This window comes from Triturus cristatus, chromosome 7, assembly GCF_964204655.1.
Source record: "Triturus cristatus chromosome 7, aTriCri1.1, whole genome shotgun sequence".
NCBI classification, from domain to species: Eukaryota; Metazoa; Chordata; class Amphibia; order Caudata; family Salamandridae; genus Triturus; species Triturus cristatus.
Window position 1 is genome coordinate 432,874,233 of NC_140590.1, and position 16,070 is coordinate 432,890,302.

The 16,070-nt window shown below is 41.2% G+C and overlaps 1 pseudogene; it reads right to left on the bottom strand.

Moving 5' to 3' along the window:
- Nucleotides 1-621: 621 nt before the first annotated feature.
- LOC146809881 (uncharacterized) overlaps nt 622-16,070 on the bottom strand; it is a 102,934-nt pseudogene continuing 87,485 nt past the window's right edge.

Genomic DNA, 16,070 nt, shown 5'->3' on the forward strand with positions numbered 1-16,070 from the left:
CCCTAGCGAGCAATGTTATCAGGTGAAGATTTCCTTTGGAGCCATTAAGCAGGGAATTATGATATTTGCATTTGGACACATTCAAGTGACACCATAGCTCCTTTAAGAGCAGCACCAGGAAAAGATGATTCTAGCCACATAGTGCCGTAATTAAACTGGCGAACATAAAAAATGCAGAAGTAATTTACGGGAACTTCCTGTTCACTCTTTCTGTTCAACGTCCTGAATGTTTTACTGTAAAATGATATCATGTTGCATCTTTTTGATAGAAGCGTAGGTGGGATCGCTTATGGGCTCGGTGTGGAATTCATGCCTTGTGAGTCTGCTTTTTATTAATATTAAGGTGTGCTTCATCCTTTGCTCCCAAAACCTACAAAAGACCTTGACTGGACTATTAACATGGAGTCGTAAGGTTCACTGAATTTGATGTTGAAAAAAGCAATAACTCTCGCAAACTTACTCTGCGAGCAATGTGATCAATTTTAGTTGAAATAAAAGGAAGCATTCATAATTCTGTGAGATTTTTTTTAAATGTATTTGCTACTGTACAGGGTAATTACGGGTCACAAGGAACGACACATTTTGCTAATTTCTTGGCGACCCGCCTGCTTTGAAACTCTTTCATTCTTCACTTTTGCCAATCTTGGTGATCTCGCGGGATTTAAATCTGAGCTTGTTAACCTGCGATTCTGCGTTACCAGCTCATGCTGAATCTTGCGAGAATTAGAAATGTTGGTATTGGATTGCTCCTCCTAAAAAGGAACCACATGTTAATGCAGTGTGTAAAATATGGTTTTTAATTCTGATCTACAAAGACGGAGCCTGAAAGTCATTGGCACGACAGTGTACACGCGTTTCCTGGGATTCCCACATTTTTTCAAGACTCATATTAATCTCCTAGCTACAGTTGGAGGTTTATTCCTATAAGGGATATGAGTATGGACAAAGCCAAGATGGGAACACTGAGTCAAAATCTCTATAATCTCGGGGATTAGAGAGGATGGAAATACTTCACAAGAAAAATGGGTTTCAACTAAATATATAGCAAAAACTTTTTCTCAAGGACTTAAAGCCTAGGGGACAGATTTACTAATTTCTCATGCAGCGCAGTGCAGCAGCCGCAAATGTTGTGCTCCACTGCGTAAGAAGGAGAGAGCAGGAGAGCGTGAAATTTACTGAAATATGGCACTCTCTTCCCCTCTCCCTAGCCCAGGCACTGAAATTAGCTGATTTGCGCCACGGAGACACCTTTGCGTCATAGTGCAAGGGTTTCTCCATGAGTCAAGCATAGGTCTTGTACTGGAAGGCTATCCTTCCAGTACAAAATACTATGCTTAGACTAATTTTAAACATTTTCCCACTTTGTATGTGTCCTTTACAGGCAGCACACATGCAAAGTCAGAAAATAAAGGAGAAAGAAAGCATTTCTCCTTCATAGCGCCTAGTTGAAGGGTGCACTTTTCTCTGTGGCTAAACTCTGTCTACTTTATTTAGTAGATTGGGTTAACCGTCAGAAACCTTGGGTGGTTGCATGAGAACGCCCATGCACTACCCATGGTACGCCACCTTGGCGCTAGGTAATGCAAAGTTTAGCTTTGGAAAGAATATTGGGCAAAAAGATTTTGTGACGATTTGCATCACTTTTGTGATGCAAACAAAGCGTAAAATCTTAGTATATCTGCCCCTCCATGTCCATTTTTATGCATGCACAAATGCATTGAGAGTGTTATAGTTTCCTAGGCGTGCTCTGGTTATTTTGCGTGAATTTCAAGAAAATTGCAAATGAACTCAAGGTCAGATGTGAATGTAGGATCATTAGTGTTATGGTATCTGTGAATATTTAGGCTCTGTTTATGAGTAGTTTCATTAGGGTATTTACTAGGTGCAGAAAATCACTACTAGTCTCTGTTTTGTAGATGGAAATGAAACATGTTTTGCAGATCGGTATTTCCCACGCCAACTTCAGAATGTTTTGACTTTTTCTAAGCATTTTACTCCAGTAAAGTTCACTAGGTTTTCACAGGCGAAATCTATCTGGGTAAATTGTGGGGGGAGTGAAGGTGGTAATTAGTGAATGCAGTAAATACCTCAGTCTGGGGAAATACCCAGTGCAATAATTCCATCACACCGTATCTACACAGTGATAAGATTTTACCTACTACTCGAAATGAGCGCTTCTGTATAATTTATGTTTTAAATACATTTAAGAGAAGTTATATTTTTGGAAAGCATGAGCACAATTTGTATTATTAAATGAGAACCACTTGGCGAACTAGTTGGAGAAGGATTCTTGGTCAAATGAGCACTGATAAGTAAAAGTATATATATATATTTTTATAAATATAAATTCTATACCATGAACATCAATTGTCACTACAAAGTCAGCAAGTTGTTTAGTACATTGTAATGGTAGTACCCCCATAAATAACTCTAATCTCTCCTACAACTTCCTTCTGTCTCAATCATAATCCAATTCACTTACCTTTCTAGTGAGGAAGTGGCACACCCTGCAACCTTGAGTCCCCCCATTGCCTCTAAAGTCCTTGCTTTTTAACCAAAGTACCTGTTAAAATGCTTTTAATGTTTCCCAAAAGCAAGTACTGTCCCTCAAGCATCCTGACTTTGCCTTCACTGGCTACACACTTTCGCTGTTCTTCCCTTCACACACCAACCCTTTCCATTCCTTATTGCATTACTGTCTAAAGTTTCCATTCCTAATGGTAATCCCGAGGCCCCCTGCTTAGCATTCTCGTCTCAACTTTGGGGCTCGTTAGTGGGCTGGTGAACACAACTGTAGGAACCTTTGAGGGCACCATTACCTGGATTTGATGGCCACGTGGAATAATCCATACCAAAACTGTGAGATATACATTTTTCTTTGGCCACCCAACTGCATTTCTCAACATTTTGTCTGAGAATAGCTAACACAACAGTTTCTAAACTGATATGTCTGCACCAGAAAGTGTGACATTTATAACTGCATAAACAAGGCATCCATTTGACTAACCATTTGCCTTGTCCTGCAATTGCCTTTTCGTTGCTTTAATGATCCTAAATCATACTTAAATCATGGGCAAATTGTGTCTGCGACAAACGTACTGATGGAATACACTGTTCTGTTGGAGATTATTTCATCAAACAAATATTTTTCATTATAGATCTGATAGAACAAAAATATGAATCAATTTCTAACATATTTTAAAATTCCGCTTACAACTGCTTCAGTTTGTCTTTTATAAGCTTTTACTTTGAGATGCAGCTTATCGACCAAATCTTGCAGCCTCAGAACATCCTTCCTGCCTTCCTCTGACTAGAGAGGGTAAAAAAGCACAGGATGGAAATAAATTACAATATAGAAGGCAATGGAGAGCAAGCATAGTCTGTGAAGCACTGTTATTGACATGATCTAACAAAAGGAATACTGACAACAAGAGGATAGATCCTTCCCTGCTAATTATAGAGTATCTGCTGCAGGTAAAATGGACTGCCTAGATGTCAGGTGTGAAAAAGTATAGCTTATAGAGCAGCATTTAACTGCCATTAGTGAGATTGCTCCCATATAGAGACGCAGATGTGTCTCAACAGTAATAGAAGGAGTGAACTTCAACCCTCTTTAGGTGGTTGTTTCCAATTTGTAAAAACTGCAGGTGCTGCTCTGCCCAGAAAACATGTTAGTGTCATGTCATATGTGTCAACAACAGATCTTAGATCTCATTTGTTATTTGTGGAGTGACCCAGAAGCCTACCTTAGGAAAATCTGCCATATTGAGTGATCCCCGCCTGCTTGCAGGGATCTTTTTTGCCTTCAGTGCATCTGCCAGTACAGCAGTTGCACTGAAGGCACAGATGAATGGCAAGCAGGTCCCACTTGACATACATTTCTTGGTTTCAAAAGTGAACGTTCAAAGCAGTTTTTTTCCAGAAAAACAAATATATAGTGTTGTTGATGCTCCGGGATTTTTCTCCCTGCACTTGGGGAGTATTGTTTTTTTTCCCTGCTGAAGTCTGCCATGTCTCACTTGGAGGTCCCGATCAGGGAAAATCATTGGAATTAGTCTGACCCTAAATTGGGCAAATCAATGATACATAAACCAAGGCTTAAGGGATTATGGGCCAGATGTATCAAGGTAAATTGCGTTTTCAAACGCTGAAATTCACTGAATTTCAGCGTTTGCGATCGCTTAAGTTGAAACCCACTCGCAAAATGAGGAATCGCAAAATTTGCGATTCCCTATTGTGCGCAAGCATTTAGAGAATCGCAATTTGCGATTCCCTAATTGCTATTCTGGGAGACATCGCAAATTGCAATTCTGCTGTAAGGAATTGCAAATTACCACCAACTTCAGTTTGTTGGTAAATTGCGATTTCCTTTAAAAATGCAATTTTATGCATTTTTCAAAGTGTCTTGTGGTGCAAATACATGCCCCTGGGCATGTATGTGCGCCACATGTGCACACCTGTATATTGCAGGGGTGCAACAGGGTGTCCTTTAGGAACCCTTGTAGCCCTGAAATTGCGTGCGCAATTTGCGATTACCTATTGGGTACTCGCAAATTGCGCACACTATTCCCATACATTCCTATGGGCCTCTTGGGAAGCCATTCCTTATTTGCGACTCGCAATTTGTGAGTCGTAAATAAGGAATGCGTAGGAATCTCTAAATATTAGCAGATTCCTACCTACATAGCAGTTTGCGAGTCCTTAATAGCGATTCGCAAAAATGTGCTATTAAAGACTTGCAAACTTGTACTATTCTACATGTGCCCCTATGGTCAGTATATCAACTTACGTCTATAACTGCCCTAAAAGACCTAGCCAGCAGTTCATGGGAGGCAAAAATATAGTCAATGACAGAGCGTTACTCTCCCCTTTCAAAAGTAGCCTTAGAAGAATAGGCCGCGTCCAAAAGTTCACTGATGTTAGTAAGATCGAACGGTTTAATCAGTTGGAAGAGAACATGGGCCCTCTGGTCCGTGGACTGATTATCATTACCTATACTAATATTGTCAAACATGGTGCACTCATTTCCCACCTGTTTTAACGCAACATTAGCATTAAAATTCACTCCTAAAATAGTTTGATACACTTTGTGCAAAAATGCAAGTTGGATTTCAAGGCTGAGAATAAAATCAGATAACATATTAAAATTTGCAACAATGTGAGACTCAAAATTCCCATTATAGAAGCTAATTTAGACAATATTCAAACTATCAGGCCACATGGATAACAAAGCTTCAAATAAGTTGCTACTGCAAGGGACCAGACTATTGTTATGCTCCAGAGTGACTTTACAGCAGACCGTTAATCCTGCCCTTGCTCTGCTCAACAAAGCTGGTACCACAGAAACCGTGTGGTGTAGTTTCATTGGCCCAAGTCTCTTGCAAAAAATAATATCTTAATTTACGTATGATGTTATCCCAATCCTCGAAGCCCACTTTCTAGCAAAGCCAGCAATATTCCAAAAGATAGCTTGATTCACCTTGCTAGTTGACAAGTAGTGTTCTTTAAAATTGACGGCTGTCAAATCCTTGCAATTTGCCAAGGGGTGCGCAGGGCCTGACAACGGAAGGGCCCATTCCAATTCTAACATCCAGGACAGGGGTCATTTTTATCACATTACAAACGCTTAGTCAGTCATTCTCTGACAAATCCCCAAGGAGAGAAAGTCATTTTGAGTGGGAATATCGTGGGAAAATGACTGGGCAGGCATAAGCAGGGAACACTCTCCTGTGTAGGTGTATTTTTGACCAACTCTCTATAGAAGTAGCCAAGGGGGCAATATTGTACCATAACAAAATTTGTTTTGACCTTGATAAGAGGCCCGAATAAGATCACCTGCAAACCTAGGTCTTCGAAAGGTAACAATAACACAATCCCCCATAAATTCTTTATGCATCTTCCCAACTCAGCCCACCTTTCTCGCCATAAGAACCTCAGTAATAATGTTTCCCTGGCACCCTATGTTCTTGTTAATCCAGTGAGTAGTCTTGTTAATTAACTTCACAGCGGACTCACAGGGGCATAGGATTGGAATATTTGCCATAATTATGACATAGGGGCATGCTGCTGGCGGGAGCTTGCATCAAGAGATGCATCCCATAGCTGAACCCACCTGATTGGGAGGTAAATTGGGGTTTCCCATTGTCCTGGGGCCCCCAGCTTGTAATCTGGGCTGCTCAGATTCCCTTGCACAGCTAGAAGTAGCTATACCAGACTCAGGAGCTCCACTTGACACACAAAAGGGCAGCTGCCCCTTCCCCTCAACCAGGAGCCGTGTGTCCTGATCGCATCAGGACAATTATGGAGCCACCCCCTCCCACTAGGCTTTCGGCAGGCCTAACATCCAATTTGTTAAGTTTCACCTCAATACACCCCAAACGTTCATACAGCTCTGATAACTTGGAATCAAGGAGGTCAGCAACACCCTTGCTAAACTGGGCAAATATACCACCATTGACCTCTTATTATTGAAGATGGTATCAGGCATTGGATTCCTAGAGGTTGGTGGCTTGGTTAAATTAACTGTTTGTCTGTGAGTTGTCCCTCATTTCTGTTTACTGCAAGGTGATGAAACTTGCCACACATCCTGCGTATTAGAGGGGGAAGCATATTTGTCAGAAGGGGCCCGGGTTAATGTGATGAATGAGGCTCCACAGTCATTGGACAGAAGAGTAGTTGATAGCCACAATTCGGCAAGAAGGATGTCTTTATCTAGGACCCCGCTGCCTTCTCAATATACGCATCAGGTTTACCAGCTTTATTGCAGCTGCCCCCTTCATATTAGGCGGTACAAAAAGGGGTTGTGATGGACGGAGCATCGGAACCAATCAAACACTCACACCCAGTCAACAGATCTGGGTTTGATCCATCACCGTTCTTTAGCCCACTCTGCCACCCCAGTTCAGACATGGCCATATGCAAATCAGTCTGACCCTGTGCCTCATGGGAACAGTCCAGGCCGAACTGCCAAGCCATGTTTTCCCTGGACCGGAAACAAGCTTCCTAGGACCGGTTTCTGGCATTTCAGCCATCTTCAGCCAGGCTTGCTTGAATCCAGTGGCAAAGTGAGCAAGGGACTCACGTCTGAGCATACCCTGCCAACTTATGGCGAACAAAACGGTACAAAAGGGGGTGGTGATGGACGGAGCATCGGAACCAATCAAACACTCACACCCAGTCAACAGATCTGGGTTTGATCCATCACCGTTCTTTAGCCCACTCTGCCACCCCAGTTCAGACATGTCCATATGCAAATCAGTCTGACCCTGTGCCTCATGGGAACAGTCCAGCCCGAACTGCCAAGCCATGCCTTCCCTGGACCGGAAACAAGCTTCCTAGGACCGGTTTCTGGCATTTCAGCCGTCTTCAGCCAGGCTTGCTTGAATACAGTGGCAAAGTGAGCAAGGGACTCACGTCTGAGCATACCCTGCCAACTTATGGCGAACAAAGCGGTACAAAAGGGGGTGGTGATGGACGGAACATCGGAACCAACCAAAAACTCACACCCAGTCAACAGATCTGGGTTTGATCCATCACCGTTCTTTAGCCCACTCTGCCACCCCAGTTCAGACATGGCCATATGCAAATCAGTCTGACCCTGTGCCTCATGGGAACAGTCCAGCCCGAACTGCCAAGCCATGCCTTCCCTGGACCGGAAACAAGCTTCCTAGGACCGGTTTCTGGCATTTCAGCCGTCTTCAGCCAGGCTTGCTTGAATCCAGTGGCAAAGTGAGCAAGGGACTCACGTCTGAGCATACCCTGCCAACTTATGGCGAACAAAGCGGTACAAAGGGGGTGGTGATGGACGGAGCATCGGAACCAATCAAACACTCACACCCAGTCAACAGATCTGGGTTTGATCCATCACCGTTCTTTAGCCCACTCTGCCACCCCAGTTCAGACATGGCCATATGCAAATCAGTCTGACCCTGTGCTTCATGGGAACAGTCCAGCCCGAACTGCCAAGCCATGCCTTCCCTGGACCGGAAACACGCTTCCTAGGACCGGTTTCTGGCATTTCAGCCGTCTTCAGCCAGGCTTGCTTGAATCCAGTGGCAAAGTGAGCAAGGGACTCACGTCTGATGGATTAAACCCAGATCAGTTGACTGGGGTGAGTGCTTGCAATGTTCAACACTCCATCCATCATTTTCTTTGGTTTTTGCTTTGTTCGCCATAAGTTGGCAGAGTATGCTCAGACGTGAGTCCCTTGCTCACTTTGCCACTGGATTCAAGCAATCCTGGCCGAAGACGGCTGAAATGCCAGAAACCGGTCCTAGGAAGCTTGTTTCCGGTCCAGGGAAGACATGGCTTGGCAGTTCGGGCTGGACTGTTCCCATGAGGCACAGGGTCAGACTGATTTGCATATGGCCATGTCTGAACTGGGGTTGCTGAGTGGGCTAAAGAACGGTGATAGATTAAACCCAGATCAGTTGACTGGGGGTGAGTGCTTGCAATGTTCAACACTCCGTCCATCATTTTCTTTGGTTTTTGCTTTGTTCTCCATAAGTTGGCAGGGTATGCTCAGACGTGAGTCCCTTGCTCACTTTGCCACTGGATTCAAGCAATCCTAGCTGAAGACGGCTGAAATGCCAGAAACCGGTCCTAGGAAGCTTGTTTCCGGTCCAGGGAAGACATGGCTTGGCAGTTCAGGCTGGACTGTTCCCATGAGGCACAGGGTCAGACTGATTTGCATATGGCCATGTCTGAACTGGGGTGGCAGAGTGGGCTAAAGAACGGTGATGGATTAAACCCAGATCAGTTGACTGGGGGTGAGTGCTTGCAATGTTCAACACTCCGTCCATCATTTACTTTGGTTTTTGCTCTGTTCGCCATAAGTTGGCAGGGTATGCTCAGAAGTTAGTCCCTTGCTCACTTTGCCACTGGATTCAAGCAATCCTGGCTGAAGACGGCTGAAATGCCAGAAACCGGTCCTAGGAAGCTTGTTGCCGGTCCAGGGAAGACATTGCTTGGCAGTTCGGGCTGGACTGTTCCCATGAGGCACAGGGTCAGACTGATTTGCATATGGCCATGTCTGAACTGGGGTGGCAGAGTGGGCTAAAGAACGGTGATGGATTAAACCCAGATCAGTTGACTGGGGGTGAGTGCTTGCAATGTTCAACACTCCCTCCATCATTTTCTTTGTTTTTTGCTCTGTTCGCCATAAGTTGGCAGGGTATGCTCAGACGTGAGTCCCTTGCTCACTTTGCCACTGGATTCAAGCAATCCTGGCTGAAGACGGCTGAAATGCCAGAAACCGGTCCTAGGAAGCTTGTTTCCGGTCCAGGGAAGACATGGCTTGGCAGTTCGGGCTGGACTGTTCCCATGAGGCACAGGGTCAGACTGATTTGCATATGGCCATGTCTGAACTGGGGTGGCAGAGTCGGCTAAAGAACGGTGATGGATTAAACCCATATAAGTTGACTGGGGGTGAGTGCTTGCAATGTTCAACACTCCGTCCATCATTTCATTTTCTTTGGTTTTTCCCTTCATATTAGGGCTGTACTTTCACTTAGCCATCCTGCTAACACTCCAGGTCAAACAACAGGCAGCTAAGCGTCCTATGTGACTTTTAATAGCTGCCAGAACTATTTAATCTGCCTCCATCGTACAAACCCGGTTTCCTAGAGGGCAGTCAAAATTGCACTACACATTACATTTAAAAAACAGAACCAAGAGCGGTGGCCCAGCCTCCTCCGGGCTCAAACAGGATTGACAAAAACAACCCATACTGAGCCTGATACATAAAGGTAAACCTAGACGTTTGGTCTAAACTTAGACCAAACATCTAAGTTTGAGACTTTGGGAATTCACAAAGGGCATTTACGAGTAGTATCTTTATATATCCCTTCGGAGCAGATTTCTGCCTCGACTCCGCACATTGAGATACTACTCGCAAATTACTTTTGTGAATTCCCAAAGTCTCAAACCTAGTTGTTTGGTCTAAGTTTAGACCAAACGTCTAAGTTTACCTTTGTGAATCGGGCCCATAGTCCCTATTTTGGTCAACAAGGGACCATTTGCATTAACCCCTTCAGTGCCACACCCTTTCCCCCTCCTGTGCCGGGCGTTTCCTTAGTGGGCGGGTTTCATGACGAGATAGTCTCGTCATGGGCACAGCGCGACCGTGCTCCATGACGAGACTATCTCGTCATGGGCACAGAAGAGGTTAATAAGCTATGGCGCCATGCATTGGGGCTGCTATTGGCTCATTGTTTCCGTCTTAGCCATTGCAGGGCAAGCTGTGGGCAGTATGTCTTCTAGTTAAAGGGCAGGTATAGGGTACCTGTTCATGATTAGAACACTCATAAAGTAAGGACTGTGAAAAAGAAAGTAGCCAATGGGGTAAAATAATATTACTTTGTTTCAAACAAACTTCAGCAATGGAAAGCAAGTGTATCAACTTCCTAATCTCAGCTAATTTACTGAACTTTAGTTTACATGCATCAAATAATATTTCATCAGATACTGTTTTTTTTAAAGAGAGGCAGAATGTGTCACAAAACACTTTAGGAATACTGGACACTCATGTTCAAATCATGCTTCATGGGATTCAAAAACATGTCACGACTGACTGCACCAACACATCTGAAAAGTGATAACTGTATGGTAATATATATCGAGGATAACAACATTCAATTATATGGCATCCGTGACTTCAACCTAATACTAAATTGTGAGCTAAGTATATATTTAATAGTCTTAACCCCTGCAATAATATCTTTTGGTGAGAAGCATAAATGGAGATACAAATGTAATTATTTATGTAATTTACAGTGCAGTGATGAGGTGATTGCAATACTATTGCCAAGTGTTTATCACATATAATATTATGAAACTCCTCCAAAGTGCAAAGTGATGAGAGAGTACGAAATACATATGTTCAATGAGTACACTGTTGAAAAAGCAGTTATAGGAAATGATGTACTAATTAGGCCTTGACAAATGTTTAATTACACCCAAATGATTGGCTTAATCTTTGTAATTTTACAAAACAAACTTTATGTGAAATAACACAGATTACACAATTACACCACATCGTGCAATTTCGTCGAGACATTTTACTGCAAGATGTACCATTGTGGTCTTTTTTTAACGCAAGCACCCTTACATGTCAAGTTTTACCCAAGTGGACAGTTCAGGTAATTTTTGAGTGGGAAACTACAAATCTGAATGTGAACAGCAGTGTTTTGCACATGAACAGCAGTTCCTTTAACATGGGAGGTCAAACAAATATTTCAGGTAGATTTTTTTACCCGAGTGGAACGTTCAGGTATTTGTTTAGCACAAAACTGCAAATCCAAATGCAAGCTGCAGTGTTTTAAACATAGGCAACCGGATATCAATTTGGAAATTACATTTTTGCAATTAATTTTTACCTGAGTGGACCGTTTGGGTAATTATGTGAGTGGGAGATGCATTTTGCACATTTGTGTTCAATTTTGCATACTTTTGTGGTAATTTCAGGTATTTACAATAGACAAAATTATGCGAGTAATACCCACACCTAGTAATGACGATATAGATTGGTGCACACAAAGTTTCTATGTATATGCCTTGTCTTTCGTTATAACGATGGAAAATATATGCTAGAACAATAAAGAAATGCTTTAAGGTTTTTAGCATTTCGTATTCAGATACTCTCATACTTAGTAATAAAAAATAATGTGATTAACACAACAATCTGCATAAAACCCTATACTATTTCTAAATAACAGACTTACTAAGACATGTAACCTGTATTACAGAGCATACAGAGCATGCAAAGCAGAGAATAACAAGTCAAATGTACAAAGATATTTTACAGGTATAAAGTCTTCATCTCACAAAATTCCAGGTTTGTGACTGCAAAATATCTTTTTACAATGTACAAAAGCAATTTTTCCAGTTTGAAAAAGTCTTTCTGGTTCACAAACTGGCTTTTGTGATCCTTTTCGAATTGCATATTTTCCTGAGGAAGGAGATTTTGACATCTCTGTATATTTTGTGATGAAACAGATCATTTGCATTGTAAAATGCAGCTTTGTTTGCAAACCAGCTGGTGTGGTTTACAGAGATGGATTTATACAATTATAATTTTAGCGGTAAAAAGAGTGCACTAGCCAAATGATTGAAGTAAAGTGACACAAGTACATCCTGTGAATTTGTGACTGAGCAATTTGCCACTAGTTACCAGATAATTTTGCACTGACCATTTTCAGTTGATACAAATGCTATTCTTGAATTGACTAGTTATTGCAAACATAATTTTTCTCTAACAAAAAGGGCAGTGTATGTAGTCTGCCACATCTCTTTATGAAAGTGCAAATATGTTAGTCAAAAATATTTAGACCATATCATCAGAATATAGTGCATGAATACGCTCTTTGTTTAATGCATAAATATTGGACCTCATTGAAAGGAAATATGGGTCCTTAGAAGGAAAGGGTTGAGTGCATGCGTCCTTGGCTGGACAGGGCATTTGCTTTCAGTGAACTTATCAGTCAAATGTATTTATTTTCTCGCTCATCTTAATTTATGTGGCTGAGTCTTCAGGTACCAAAATATCCATATGGTAAGCGACATCCAGAGGATCCTGTCCACTCAATTATATTAGGAAAGAAAACAATTTCACTGAAAAATAATCATCTTGGTATAGAGTTGCCCATTAACATTGGCCTTAGACTGTTTTTGTTTTCAATGAGCAATATAATTCTTGTTTTTCAAAACACATTTTCTTTCTGAAATACTATGTCCTGTTTTCTATCAAATTTTTATTGTGTTTTCTTTATTATAAAAACGAATAAATTACCTTAAAGCTGAGTAGACTATGAAACTTGCTTTAATATCAGATTACTTTTACGAGTTGAATTTGCATATTATTGATGTCCACCACATAAAAATCAAGACTCAGGAATACTTTGAATACCTGCTATGAAAGTTCTTTAACTCCCCTTTCACATTATCTTAAGCCTTTTGTAGCCTCCACACCTAATTTTTGTTCATGAGAGGTGTGGAGCAGCTGCCAGGGCAGCTGGCTTCGGAGCAAAGGGTTCACAGTTCAATCCCCGGCTTTGGCGGCAGCTCAGCCCGATGTGACTCTGGGCAATAGCTCACTTAATTTCCATGATGACCCCCAGTGCCTTGAGACCCGCAAGGGTGAGTAGGTTGCGCTTTACAGATTTACATTTTCCAATTCACGAATCTAAAATGAATATAGAAAGGGAGAGCGAGTTATCCAAGTGTTTTATCATGTTTACCAGAGACATAATCCTATTTGCAGAAATACTCACTCTGGCTTCCAGTTTCTGGAGCTGCTTCTTGCCACCCTTTAATGCCAGCTGCTCAGCCTCCTCCAGACGGTGCTGAAGACCCTTCACTGTCTGATCTAAGTTCTTCTTCATCCTCTCCAGGTAGGCACTTGTGTCCTGCTCCTTCTTCAGTTCCTCGGCCGTCGTAGCAGCCTATTGGATCAGGCAAGAAATTAGAACAAAGAGATCCAGCTACTAAATTGGCTACTACTCTGATTGGCTAATACTTACGTCAGTGATGGCTTTCTTAGCATTCTCTTCTGCATTGCGTGCTTCCTGGATGGCCTCTTCCACTTCCCTTTGAAGCTGGGCAATATCAGTTTCCAGTTTCTTCTTTGCGTTAATCAAGCTTGAGTTCTGTTTAAAAGTGGTAAAAGGTTATTTTCCATAATCTTGCTTAAAAAAATTGCTAACTATTTCATATCCTTTTTCACCTCAAAGCAGCCTTATTGTTTTACTTTTAAAAAGTTAACTATCTAACTTCATTAAAAGGGACAAAATGCCAGTGTATTTAAAGTAAACAGCAAACTACGATGATTGTAGGAGTCAATTAGGTGGCACAATATGTCAGCATTAGCTAAAGATTTTTAAGATTGTCAGTTGATACTACACATTTTAAAATACAATTGTAGAGAAGTATTGTGCTGTCTTATTATTTCATACATTGCTCTCCCAAAACACAATGACCTTTAAGATGGCCTTGAAAGAGCTCATGAGTGTGTATCTTGCATTTTGCCTACTGTAGCCACCAGGTCAAGAACACGTTTCTTGCCTGTCTGCCTTGTCTTTGTATCCATAAATGTCTAATAATGGCAATGTTACAGAAAGTGCCTGACACACTTATTAATAAGTGGAGAGGATTGAACCGTAGGGATGCACCTACCTATTCGATATTCAGATCTCCCTTTCAGTGTAAATGTTACATAATCATGTACATGCACTTAAGACTACAATAGGCTCTAAATCAGCTGAAATGGTATTTTAATATAATTGGTAAGGGTTGGCATAATAGTTAAATAATTATGTGATGATAACATGAATAATATCCTTGTGATATCTTCATTTCTATTAAATTAGCTCTAATTATGTAAGGGAATTGGATGGATTCACAATTTACAGTATATGTGTCTTTCTAACTGTAAGAACAATTTATACTATTGTCAACATTAAATGTCAGTTTTAGTTAAGGGTACAGAGAGATATATTCACATCTTTGCTCAGAGATTTGGGTAAATGTGTTTCTGTGTTTGCATTGGCCTTCTGGAGTTCAGTACCAGTGAATGTAAGAGTTTAACACATTCACTTGTGTCAAGCAATTCTTGCTCAGCCACTTTCCTGCTCCTTTCAGACTGCTCAAGGGCAGCCCTCATCTCTTCAATTTCTGCCTGCATCAAGTTGGCTCTTCATTCCATCAAGGCCAGTTGTTCTTTCAAGTCTTCTTGACCACGCAGTGCATCATCCGAATGAATTTGTGCATCCTGTTAAAAGATGACCTAACTTTTAGATTTTACAAATATTAATCAATAGTATCTTTGTTCTTTAGATTTAATACTAGAAAATGTCCACAAAATATAAAATATAACAGCAAAGACTACCTTAAGTTGCCCTTTTACATTCCTCAGCTGTATTTGGGATTCTGCTGCTTGGCGGTTGGCATGGCTCAACTGGATTTCCATTTCATTTAGGTCGCCTTCCATCTTCTTCTTTAACCTTATGGCATCATTCCTGCTTCGGATTTCGGCATCAAGTGTGGTCTGCAAGGTGTCTATCACTTTTTGGTGGTTTCTTTTCAGTTGGTCGATTTCTTCATCTTTTTCTGCAATCTTCATATCTATCTCGGATTTTACTTGTGTCAACTCTAGTTGGATACGTAGTATTTTCCCTCTTCAAGTTCAAGTGAAGCCTAGGTTTAAATGATAAAGTCAATTATAGAATATAGTCTAAACTGAAGAAGCCACTAACAATACACCACACGTACTGTTTGAAAAAAGACAAATTGCTTAGTAAGTTGATGTGGGAAGGATACTAATGAAATACCTCTTCTTCTTCAAGAGATGTTTGAATTTCACTCTTTTCCTGCTCAATTTGCTTCTTTGCTTTCTGGAGCTCATGGGCATACTTTGCTCCATCTGAAACCTGCTCAGTGAGATCAGAAATCTCCTCTGTTTTTAAAAAGAAGAAACTAATATAATCTATGATCTAGATTTAGCAATACAACATACTACTGTGTGATATAATGTAATTGTGTTGAATGTAAATGACAAAGATCCTTACGCTGTAAGTTTTCATTCTCCCGCTTCAGAGTTTTAAGTTGATCCAGAGACTCCTCATAGCATTCTTCATCTTGAACAGTTGTGTGCTCAGGCTTTTGCACTCCTTCTGGGCAGATTCCAGTTCTGCCTGAGAGTCTTCATATTTCTGTTTCCATTTTGCAAGAATCTAAAATACAGATTACACTTCATATAAATGTAACAACTAGGCAACTGACAACAGGCAAATAGCTGAAACCTGGTTCAGTAATACCTTGTCAAAGTTTTTCTGTTTTTTGTCAAGAGTTGCACAGGCACTGTTGGATCTTTCCATATCAATTATGAGATCTTTCACTTCATTTTGAAGCCTTTGCTTTTTCTGTGCTTTTTTTTTTCAAGTGAGGCACATTTTGAATTTACAGCTTCAATTTGTTCTCCAGCTTCCTGAAGACGCTGAGAAAGGTTTTTTTTCTGAAGGAATATTCAAATGTAATGAGATACTATTAAAAAAAATTAAAGCAAAATATATTTTGTC